This window comes from Musca autumnalis, unplaced genomic scaffold (genome assembly GCF_047663935.1).
Source record: "Musca autumnalis isolate F117 unplaced genomic scaffold, ASM4766393v1 scaffold_3, whole genome shotgun sequence".
In the NCBI taxonomy this organism is placed as follows: Eukaryota; Metazoa; Arthropoda; class Insecta; order Diptera; family Muscidae; genus Musca; species Musca autumnalis.
Genome location: NW_027411866.1, coordinates 236,379,081 through 236,391,412, shown reverse-complemented (window position 1 = coordinate 236,391,412; position 12,332 = coordinate 236,379,081). Strand labels below are relative to the sequence as shown.

Below are 12,332 nucleotides of genomic sequence, written 5' to 3'. Positions count from 1 at the left end.
CGTCTATAAAGACGACCTTCAGCTCGTCTATAAAGACGACCTTCAGCTCGTCTATAAAGACGACCTTCAGCTCGTCTATAAAGACGACCTTCAGCTCGTCTATAAAGACGACCTTCAGCTCGTCTATAAAGACGACCTTCAGCTCGTCTATAAAGACGACCTTCAGCTCGTCTATAAAGACGACCTTCAGCTCGTCTATAAAGACGACCTTCAGCTCGTCTATAAAGACGACCTTCAGCTCGTCTATAAAGACGACCTTCAGCTCGTCTATAAAGACGACCTTCAGCTCGTCTATAAAGACGACCTTCAGCTCGTCTATAAAGACGACCTTCAGCTCGTCTATAAAGACGACCTTCAGCTCGTCTATAAAGACGACCTTCAGCTCGTCTATAAAGACGACCTTCAGCTCGTCTATAAAGACGACCTTCAGCTCGTCTATAAAGACGACCTTCAGCTCGTCTATAAAGACGACCTTCAGCTCGTCTATAAAGACGACCTTCAGCTCGTCTATAAAGACGACCTTCCGCTCCTCTATAAAGACGACCTTCCGCTCCTCTATAAAGACGACCTTCAGCTCGTCTATAAAGATGACCTTTGGCTCGTTTATAAAGACGACCTTCAGCTCGTCTATAAAGATGACCTTTGGCTCGTCTATAAAGACGACCATTAGCTCGTCTATTAACTGGATTTCCGAATTTCAGTTTTGCTATAAAATTACAACCACCAATAAAAAATAACTATGGATGTGTTAGTACTCTCTATGTCCAAAAAATTCACTGCTCCAGGTGAGGCTCGAACTCACAACCCCGGCATTGCTCACAAGTTACTGATTATAAGTACCGTGCGCTAACCAATTGCGCCACTGGAGCGCTGTGTTTCGTAATCATTGAAATTAATTTGAAATAAGGGGCGTTCAAGAGTTATGCGCTGGTGATAAGGAATTATGATTCAAAACGGATTGTAAAAATTTGCTAATTTCAGTATTCTCTTTAGCAAACATAATTTTAAAATAATTAAAAATATTTTTATTATTCATTAGACCTATATAAAAGATTGCGGAAAGTATAGAGAAGTTTGATGTATGGTCATCACCGATAAAATACACCCGAAGTACATAAATTTGAAAGAAGTCTACTTCTTCACACGGATTTCAGAGTGTTCGTAGGAAGTTTGGTTTACATAAACCATTTTTTCGTGAAAGGTTTAGGTTGAAATAAGTCAAGCCTTTGATGCAGCTGCAGCTAAAAATTAAAGTCGGAAATTTTATAAGCCCTCGGATTGAATATGCTTATTGAAAAGACGAAAAAGATTATGACATTGGGAAAGAGTTAATTTACCTTTACTAATAAAAAAATGTTTTGGGCGCCGTATATGAATTAACCTAATTTTCACTTCTCCCATCAATGGTCGAAATCATTGCGCTAGCGGCACGAAATTAATAACTTGCAAATGAATGAACACGGTGCTCTTGAAACAATTTTAAATGGAAGGTGCTTACACCTCGGATGTTTTTGTGGATTCTGAAACCACAATGTTCATAGATGAGAAAAATCAAAAAACAAAAAAAATCGCCGGAGCGCTTTTTAAAGAAATCGCGATTTAAATTGACATTTTTAGGGGTTGTTTAGGTTTTCACGATTTTGCTTAGAAACCGCAAGTCCTATCAAAATGGGATTGAAGAAAATGTTGTAGCTATGAAAATTCTCTACAAGATTGGCCTTCATGGTATTCTCGTCGGCTTTACCGTTTTTGAGATATATAAGTTCAAATCGGGACACTTCAAATTCAATTCAATTCTGTATCGCCCCCTTATAAAACTATGTCATGACTGCAAATTCCCAACTTAAACTTATATATCTAAAAAAATGTTACAACTTAGGATAAGTTACTTAAGCCAATCTTGTAGAAATTTTTCACAGCTTTAAGATTTTCTCAGGTCCCATATCGATAAGACTTACCGTATTCAAGCAAAATCGCGAAACCCTAACAAAAAAACCTAAAAATGTAAACTGAGCTTCTTTATCTCAAAAATGGTACAGGCTGGGAACAAATGATAAACTTCAATCCTCTAGAGAATTTTCACAGCTACAACATTTTCTTTAGCTCCATTTCGATTGGACTTGCGGTTTCCAAGCAAAATCGTGAAAACCTAAAAAAACCTAAAAATTTGAATTTTGACCGCGATTTATTTACAAATCCCTACAGCGATTTTTTCTTGTTTTTCGATTTTTCTCATCTATGAACACTGCTGTTTCAGAATTCACAAAAACTTTCCCTGTGTAAGCGGTTTTTATCAAAAGTTAGTTCTGGCGCACCCTTCATGACATTGTTTTATAAGGGGGCGATACCGTCAGTGCATTGTCCCAATTTGAACTTCTATATCTCCAAAGTGGTAAAAACTACGAAAATACCACAAAGGTCGATCTTGTAGACAATTTTCATAGCTACAATATTTTCTTTAGTCCCATTTTGATAGGACTTGGGGTTTCTAAGCAAAATCATGAAAACATAAACAACCCCTAAAAATGTCAACTTAAATCGCGATTTATTTATAGAGCGCTCCGGCGATTTTTTTGGTTTTTTGATTTTTCTCATCTATGAACATTGTGGTTTCAGAATCCGCAAAAACTTTCAAGGTGTAAGCACCTTCCATTTAAAATTGTTTCAAGAGCACCGTGTGAAGGTACCTATGTTTCTGAAATTTTGTATAAACTCAGTCTGTGTCCGCGGGTAATAATGGACTAATTATGAACAACATCGGATAATATTTTGGTATAACCCCCATATAAGTGTACCTCCCTACTTTCGGTATTTTGAGGATTTATACCACACTATCCTTTCAAATTAGTTATAATTTGGTGCTAAGGGTTCCTAGTGGTCACTTAACTTTTCCACAAAAACATGGTGCCCATAAGTTCACGTTTGGATATAGGCCCCTTTTTAGGTACCTCCCGATTTTCAGTATATTGGGAGATTTAATCTACATTTTCCGACAAAATTCGGTGTAATTTGGTATTTGGGGTTCCCAGTAGACACAAACATTCTCCACGAAAAATTCCCCATGTAACGGCACCACCCAATATTCGGAATTTTGAGGATTTTGTCCACATTTTCAGACCAAATAAGCTTAATTTTGACATTGCAGGTTATCGTATCTTCTCCAATAAAAATTTTAACAAAGGGTCTACGTTTTGATATACTTACTTAGCTGGCCCATTACAGAACATTTGTTCCATAGACCGAACAAAGAAAAGATCTCCAATTCTCTCTGTTTCGTGCTTCACTTTTTGGAATACCGCGCCTTGTCATCTCTTCATCCACTTGTTTGCCCATCTATTCTTTGGCCTGCCAATTCTGCGTGCACCGCCATGTGGCTCGAATTTATACGCCTTTTTAGCGATCATCGCTCATTCTTATTATATGGCTTAGCCAAAGCAATCGCTGCAACTCGATACGTTTAACTATATTGATGTCGTTGTAAAGCAGATACAGCTCGTGGTTCATACGACGTCGATATTCGCCGTCAACGCAGATCGGTCCGTAGATCTTTCGAAGAATTTTTCTCTCAAACACGCCAAGCACTGCCTTATCTGCTTGCGCAAGTACCCAGGCTTCGGAACCATACATCAGCACGGGTAGTATCAGTGTTTTGTAAAGCGTTATTTTTGTTTGACGAGTTGTGGTTTTGTTTTTGAAGTGCTTACTTAAACCAAAGTAGCATCTGTTGGCCAATACAATTCTTCTTTTTATTTTACAACTGATGTCGTTTGTTGTGTTTACGGCGGTGCCGTGGTATACGAAGTCTTTTACTACCCCAAAATTATAGGAACCAACTTCAACAGTTGGTCCGATCTCAATGGACGCATTGCGCGTCGACACCATCAGTTTGGTCTTCTCGCCGTTTACCGCCAGACCCACTTTAGCAGATTCTCCTTCGACCTTCATAAATGTAATGTCTTTCAAATAGACAAGATTAATAGAAACACAACTGTTGTGGTCAAAGTCCAAGTTATAATAATTCTTTACTTTTTGTTTACAAATGAGAACGATATTCAATAACAGCAACTGTTATACAAACCAGTTGTGTTTGAGTGCAGTTCATAAACAAAGAGTAAAAGAGAATAGGAGAGTAAGTGAGAGTGTACTAAACAGTGATAATACAGTGGGTGTTGCATATAATAGAATAGACAGTAGGTACTTGATATATGTAATACTCTACAATAAAGGTATCGGTTACTTCTTTCACTGATCGTCCCATGATGTCTATATCATCAGCATAAGTAAGTAACATGTGGCTATTTCTAGTATAAACTTTTCTGGCAGGATGTTGAAAAGATCACATGAAAGGCTGTCTCCTTGCATAAAACCTCTGTTGGTATAAAACTCTTCGGATAGGTTTTTTCCTATTTTAACTGAAGATCTTGTGTCAGTTAGAGTCATTTTACAAATCCGGATGAGCTTTGCGGGGATGCCAAATTCAGACATTGCATGAAATACCTTTGAACATAGCGGACTGTCGAAGGCTGCTTTATAATCGACAAAACGGTGGTAGTTGTCGATCTGCATCTCTTGGGTCTTCTCCAGGATTTGCCGCAGGGTAAATATCTGGTGGAGCCATCAGTCTGATGTTTCACTCTTTGGTAGAATTTTCGCACTTCATTCTGTCTCCTGTCATTCTCGATTTGTTCGCACTCCCGCTTTTTCATCTCTCTCTTTTTCCTGCGGAAAAGACGTTTCTCATCTCTCCTTTTCTCCCAATACCTCTCTCGTGCGCTACGCGTTGCTACTGATTGTAAAGTAGCCACATATGCCGCATTTTTCTCTTCGGTAGCAGCACGACACTCCTGGTCATACCATGGATTCCTTGGTGGAGGTCTCTGGTATCCAAGTACTGATTTTGCGGCTGCTTGCATGAAGTGGGCAATGCTTTGCCATTGCGCTGATATGTTATCGGAATGATTAAGCAATTGGGCTAGTTGAGTGGAATATGCTGTGGCTATCTGTTGTGATTGCAGCTTACCGAAGTCTAACTTTCGTGTTGGGTCTGTTCGTACTTTGTTTGCTACGTTTAAGCGGGTACGTACCTTTGCTGCAACAAGGTGGTCCGAGTCTATGTTTGCACCTCGGAACGATCGTACATCCAACACGCTATCTATCAGGACGTGACCAATTTAATTTCTTGTTCCTTGATCTGGCGACAGTCAGGTGCCCTTATGAATATCGAGATGCTTAAATCTGGTACTGCTAACTGCCATGTTTCTTGCAGCTGCAAAGTCTATCAGCCACATGCCATTGTCAGATGTTTCACTGTGGAGACTGAATTTCCCGACTGTTGGGCCAAATTTATTCTCCTTTCCAATTTTGGCATTAAAATCATGGACAGGGCAACAGTCATAAGTTTCTTCTAAGCGTTCGTAAAATGTATGTATCTTTGGTCTGTTCGTCCTTGTCTTCAGTGGGAGCATGAGCGCAAATAAAGCTGAAATTGAAGAATTTTGCTTTTAATCGAATTGCAGAGAGAATTTGAGCTACATTTTCCATACATTTATTTATCAGCAAAAAGTTGCAGCCAAATGTTAGTTATTCGGAATTAATTAATTAATTCGTAAAAAATTAGAATGACCATGACATAGCAGTGATTTCGACCAGTATGTAACGTCCCTGTTCATAGAAAATTACAAGTAAAACGACCGTCAATGAATTCTTGAATTTCGAATCAATCCAAAATTTGCTGCCTTTTCGTGATGTGATTCAATCATTATAGGTACATATGTACTTAGCAACGGGAAGACCTTTGGTTTTGCATTATGCCCTCAAAGAAATTACAAAGGCAATGATTAACAACGAAATTCGTAATTTTACATAAATATGTATTATAGTTTAAAATTGTAAACGATTTCAAAACAACCACAATATTCGTTGCTTAGTGGTGTGGTCAGAACTTCATAGCTATTCATTAGCTGAATAACAACATATTCTTTCTTAGCTCAAAGGGTAGGGTATTACACTGGCATTATGTAGTCTGTGGGTTCGAAACCCAAGACAACCAATAGTATGGGATTTTTTTTGTTTCAAATAATCAATTTAATGAAACTTCTAGAACTTTCTCGAAGTTTCTAGAAAATTCCGGAATAATCCCTACTTGAATTTACAATCTAAGTCCATAGATCATAAACCCCGAATTATGCGCTTCCCTTCTATTTGTAATTGTACTATTAACCCCCCTCTACCACACCATCAAACAACACCTCCCCCCTACCATTTTCCCTATGTCTCATCCTTCCATCCCTATTTGCATTTTGAAATGTTCACCAAATTTTTTCGCCCACAAAAAACTCACTGCTCCAGGTGAGGCTCGAACTCACAACCCCGGCATTGCTCACAAGTTACTGATTATAAGTACCGTGCGCTAACCAATTGCGCCACTGGAGCGCTTGTCTGCAGCGTTTCATAATCGCACACAAAAATACAACGTTTAGTACGCAACAACAACAATAACAATAGTCGCTACAAAACCAACAAAACCAACAAATAGAAAACAACAATGTGTGGCTATTTTTAGACAGAAGAAAGAAAAACATGTGTGGCGAAATTCCGAACTTTTTCCAATTGCAAACAAAGCAAGCACAGACAAAGAGAAACCAAAAATGGCCAATTCTCGAAACAATTCGAAATTTCAAATGGTTAAATTTCAAAAAAATTATCAGCCTAATTAATATGACTTAGCATGGCTTCATAACATTTTGCGGTTTAGATGGTAGATGGTTGATTGGTGAGAGGGGTTAATACCACATCATAAACCCAATAAAAACAACAACAAATACCTAGTAGACCGTCAAATATGTGCTACTCATGCGACGATTATTATGAATCATCATCACTTTATATTTTTTTGTGTTATTCGAACACACAAGAAGAAGCTTTGTTGTGCTTTTATTGTTGTTGTAGTTTTTGTTTTTTTATTTGTAATCACATGAGAGCTTTTTATTGCTTCGGTTGTTAGTTAAGTGTTGTTATTTTTGACAAACACTTTGAATGACAATCAAAAATTTCACTGGGTATTGGTTTATCTGTTGTTGCTTGTCAATACCGGCAAATCACCGGCAGATAAATGTGCACCAACCGTGGGTGTGTTTGTGTCTTTTTTCATTCATATGGTTGTTTATCTGCCATGTTTTGAAATGATATGACCCAATTGGAAATTATATACATATGTATGGAAATTTAGAAACTTATAAAGAAAAAAATTAAATTTTTAAGGAAGTTAATGAAGTTGAAGAAAATAAGAAAACGTAGTTAACTAAATAATTTTGGGATCATTATCTCAGGAACCATGAACTTTCTTACGAAAAATAAAAAGAATCACAAGTACAATACGAGGGCAGTTCGGAAACTTCTTAGCCTAGCACAAAAAGCCCGGTATAGACAGAAAAAAGTTAAGTGTTTTGGAAACTTCCATCTCTGTTATGAACACATGTTAAATTTTGTTTCGATCTGGCAACTCCTTCATATAGAAACAGGTGTTCAAAAAAGACGCACCAGCAATTTTTTTACAATGCACAGTGTTCGATTTTCGAAAAAAAACCTGGCCAAAACTCTAAAAATGGATGGATCTCGGCCAAACCTTGGGTTTTTATGTTTTTCGCCTCGCTGGTTTCATTTTTCATATCATTTAACTCTTAAGGGGTCATTTTGGTCCCTCCTCCTATAAAATGTGATCTTATCAGATGAAAATATTCTACAAATTTGTTCGCCATCATTTTTTAGTATAGGTCCTAGAATACACCAAAACTCTATATCTTACCTTTGCTCCAGAAATATGAAAATTAGAAAAACATTTTAGGGTTAATGTCGTACTTCATCAAAGTTTTGGCCAAATTGTCATACAAAACATGAGTATAGCAGAATGGTGTCAAAGACAAAAATTTCTCCCGCTAAATTTAATTATGAGTCATCAATGAAATGAAATTTGTAAGAAAACATTTTTTTTTTAATTTTACAACCAAATTTTCAAATATTTTTTCATATTATTTTTGATCATTTAAAAAAGTTTAAATTAATATGATGATTATAAATAGGGTGAAAAGGACCATTTTATATACATACATGATATATATGTAATTGCTTCGTTTACTATTAAAATACACACAATAAGTCAATACTATTCGCTGTCAGACTCGTACTCGTCTGATGATCCAGAATCTATATTGGGGTTTACAGGTACTACCTCAGCATTCCCAATGACGTTAGTAGATAATAATTTAATAGCAGCTGAGGATAGCTTTTTGTTTCTTTTTGGAGGGTTTGAACGCAGACTTGAAATGAGAGAATCTGAGGATACAAGTAACCAATTCATTATATCTGTCATTGTGTTTATTCTAGAATATTTTCGAGAAAAGTTTTCCCGATATTTCTTAGTATCCTTATTCCTGGACTCCTGAGCTTCTTCGGAAAGGTGACCGATGGGCAGTGGTGTCCACTCAATAATGAGAAAACCATGGATGAGTACTTCATGAATTGATGTGGGCATGTAATACCACGGATACGTGTTTATTAATAATGTTGCAGTATCCAAGCAATTCTGCTTAAAAAGATTTATATCTACTGCGAAACCACAAGATAAAACTTGCATTATAACGTGTGCTCGGTTAAGGCATTCACGGCTGATAGCGAAATCGGATGCGCATAAAAAGTGTATGCACTTTGTGCAAATTATAGGCATTATACAGTGTGTAAAATTCGCATAAAGTTGGGAATGCCGAGAAAAAAGAACCAAAAAAGCAAACCTGATGTAGAAAAACTGAAGGATCCATCAATAAAACAAAGGGTAAAAGAATATATGAACACCGAACTTAACAGTGTCAACAGAGAATACACTGAAGATTTGTGGGACAAAATGAAAACAATTTTTAAAACAACCACAAATATCCTAGGAACAAAAGCAAACCAAAAGGAAGAATCCTGGATCACAGCAGAGATTCTAGAACTCCGCGAAAAACGAAAAATATACAAAAACAGCAACTACGAAACTTATTGGGAAATAAACCAAGAAATTAAAAACGCCACAAGAGCTGCAAAGAACGCCCAGTTAAACAAACAATGCGAAGAAATTGAAAAGTTACAGAGATTACATGACGACTTCAACTTACACAAAAAATTAAAAGAAGCATCCGGAATATACCGGAAAACTCATCCCGCTCTACTCATAGATGAAAACAAAAAAGCTATTTTCGAGACAGAAGAAAGAAAGTGTGTTTGGTACAAATATATTAAAACGACATTTACTGATGACGAAAGACCAGAAAATAACAGTATCACCGAATCGGACATGACAGGAAACCCGATCACCGAAGACGAAATTAAATCGACAATCCAATCAATGAAAGATAAAAAAGCCGCCGGCACTGATGAAGTACATGCTGAAATTCTGCAATTAATCGAAGATAACAACATTCAGCTACTGTTGAAACTCTGCAATCATATTTATGACACAGGACAATATCCAAATGACTGGCTAAAGTCCACGTTTATAGCTATAACAAAAAAAGCAAATGCCCGAACATGCGGTGATTACAGACTCATTAGTCTAATGTGCCATGTCCTAAAAATATTCATTAAAATACTACACAAAAGAATATACCCCAAGTGTGAGGCATATATGGGGAAGACACAATTCGGCTTTAAAGAAGGCATGGGAACGCGAGAAGCACTGTTAAGTATTCAAGTCCTTATCCAAAAATGCAGAGATGTCCAAAAAGATATTTTCTTATGTTTCGTCGACTACGAAAAAGCCTTCGACACGGTCAGGCATGAAAAATTGATGGAAATTTTGATTGATACCGGTATAGCAGAAAAGGAAATAAGATGCATAAAAAACCTTTATTGGCAGCAAACTGCAAATATTCAAGTCGATGGAGAACTTAGTGACACTGTATTAATATCCAAAGGCGTTAGACAAGGATGCATCCTTTCACCATTATTATTCAACATATATTCCAATAAAATATTTCAAGAAGCAGTAGAAAACGAACAAATTGGTGTAAGGCTAAACTACTCTGAAGTAATAAATAATATACGATACGCTGACGACACAACATTAATTGCCAGTAGCCTACATGGCCTACAGAGACTAGTTACCTTACTCAATGAAAAAAGCGAATTTTACGGTCTAAAAATAAATATTAAGAAGACGAAATATATGGTAATAAGTAGGAGAAATAACCAAAACAGCACATCGCTCATAATAAAAAATGATGAAATAGAACGGGTAAGGAACTTTAAATACCTCGGGGTCCTCATAAATGACCAATGGGATGCGTCAAAGGAAATAATGTGCCGAATTGAAGTAGCCAGACAAACTTTATTCAAATATTATAAAACATTAACAAGTCATGACATCAACATTGCAACGAAGATGCGACTTATTAAATGCTACATATGGTCCACTTTACTTTATGCTGCCGAAACATGGACATTAAAATCAACGGACGAAAATAAATTGAACGCGTTTGAAATATGGATTTATCGCAGAACTCTAAAAATTCCATGGACAGAGCGTGTACCAAATGAAGATGTGCTACGAAGAATGCACACAGAACGACAGCTGCTTGCCACCATAAAAAACAGGAAAACATCTTATTTCGGACACATAATGAGAAACGAAAAATACTCAATCATCCAGAACATAATAAAATGCCAAATTGAGGGAAAAAGGCCAAGAGGAAGAAGAGAAATGTCATGGATAAAAAATATTCTAGATTGGACAAATACGCCAGATGAGAACAACCTTATAAATGCTGCGAGGAATAGAGAACTCACCATTGCAGAATAAATTTACACAATAGATATTAAATATACATCTAAAATATTCAATTTGTAATTGTATGATCGCCAAAATCCGAATACGGATCGGCAAATAAAGAAGAAGATACAGTGTTTTGCACACTAAACAGTAGACGATGCTACATCGCAGCCGCCAAAGTAAATCTTGTTAAAGGTATATAAATGAAAAGTCAACAATTTGTTGTATTTGGAAAACGCATGCGCATAAACGATTTTAAGGATTTCGCGATTTTCACGCATTTCAAAATGTATATTACCTGATACAGTTTTCCTTCCAAATTATTCCCCATTTAAAGGAACCCAACATTTATATGAAAGTTTTCCATATTTTCCGGAAGGTGTAAGCATGCATTCTGAAGTGATTACAATAACAAATGTGCGTTTTTGCGTGAATTTTACCCAAAATAGATGAAGAACTCCGACATATTTTTCCTATATTTTCGTCAACTAACTCAAAAACTACATTGGAAAATATATTTTTTCTTTTTTTAAATTTGCCCAATACGGTTTTTGTTTTTGCTATAATATGCGAACCGCTAAACAGATTTGAACAATTTTGGTTCCATTTGGATCTTCGCGATATTTAAATTACGCTCATATTTTTTAAATATTTTAAAGATGCATGAACAGGTTGAATTTTATTAAAACAAGTTGCAAACTAAACTTTTTTTATTCTTTCTGATTTTCCGCGAAATTTACAGTTTTTTTACTAAAGTTATGGCACCTCAGTAATCATATAGTACGTAGGAAGCCATTAGTTAACACTGTTTCTCAATATAATGAGTAGCGTTATTTTAAGATTTTTTCTTATTATATGAATTGAAACCGCCATGGCGGAAGTTATGGCGCGCCATAACTTTTGCGCGCAATAACCGAAATTAGTATCTCGAACAGATTTGAGAAAGGGAATGTTTTCTCAATCCATGTACCAAAAGTTTTTCATGTAGCTTCTTAAAAAAAAATTTTAAATTTTTTTTCGATGGAAAACTAAAAAAATTGTCTTTTCTTCATGTACCTGAAAGACAAAATATCACATAAAAACGAAAAGTGCAAAATGTGCAGGATGTTTCGATGGAAATTGGTAAAAAACTCTTCCCTTTTTATGAAATGATAAGTTACACAGCCCAACTCGATCTTACTCATAACTAGTTTCATTATTTTTTGTGAAAATTGATCTTAAAAAAATTAACAAGTACGGACATCAATTATTAAAGAACGCACAATTCATTGGCGACACTGAACATCATAAATACGTTTCACATACCTTTCATTACAATTACGAAAAGAAAATTTAAAAAATTTTTTTTCGATTTTTGGCCAGATTTTCTCCAAAATCGAACACTGTGCAATGGAAAAATTAGAAATGCGTGCTGTCATTAAATATTTACATAAAAAAGGTTTATCGGGACAAGAAATTCATAATGATATGGTGAATGTGTTAGGTGAAAGTGCTCCTTCATATGCAACAGTAAAAAATTGGGTTCCTGAAT

At 36.1% G+C, this 12,332-nt stretch overlaps 2 non-coding genes across 2 annotated transcripts; both read right to left on the bottom strand.

Moving 5' to 3' along the window:
* Positions 1-777: 777 nt before the first annotated feature.
* TRNAI-UAU (transfer RNA isoleucine (anticodon UAU)) lies at positions 778-869 on the bottom strand. The gene is given in 2 exon segments: positions 778-813; positions 832-869. It is a non-coding gene; the product is annotated as a tRNA-Ile (tRNA).
* A 5,471-nt stretch (positions 870-6,340) lies between these two features.
* Positions 6,341-6,432, bottom strand: TRNAI-UAU (transfer RNA isoleucine (anticodon UAU)). Its single transcript is given in 2 exon segments — positions 6,341-6,376; positions 6,395-6,432. It is a non-coding gene; the product is annotated as a tRNA-Ile (tRNA).
* Positions 6,433-12,332: the final 5,900 nt, after the last annotated feature.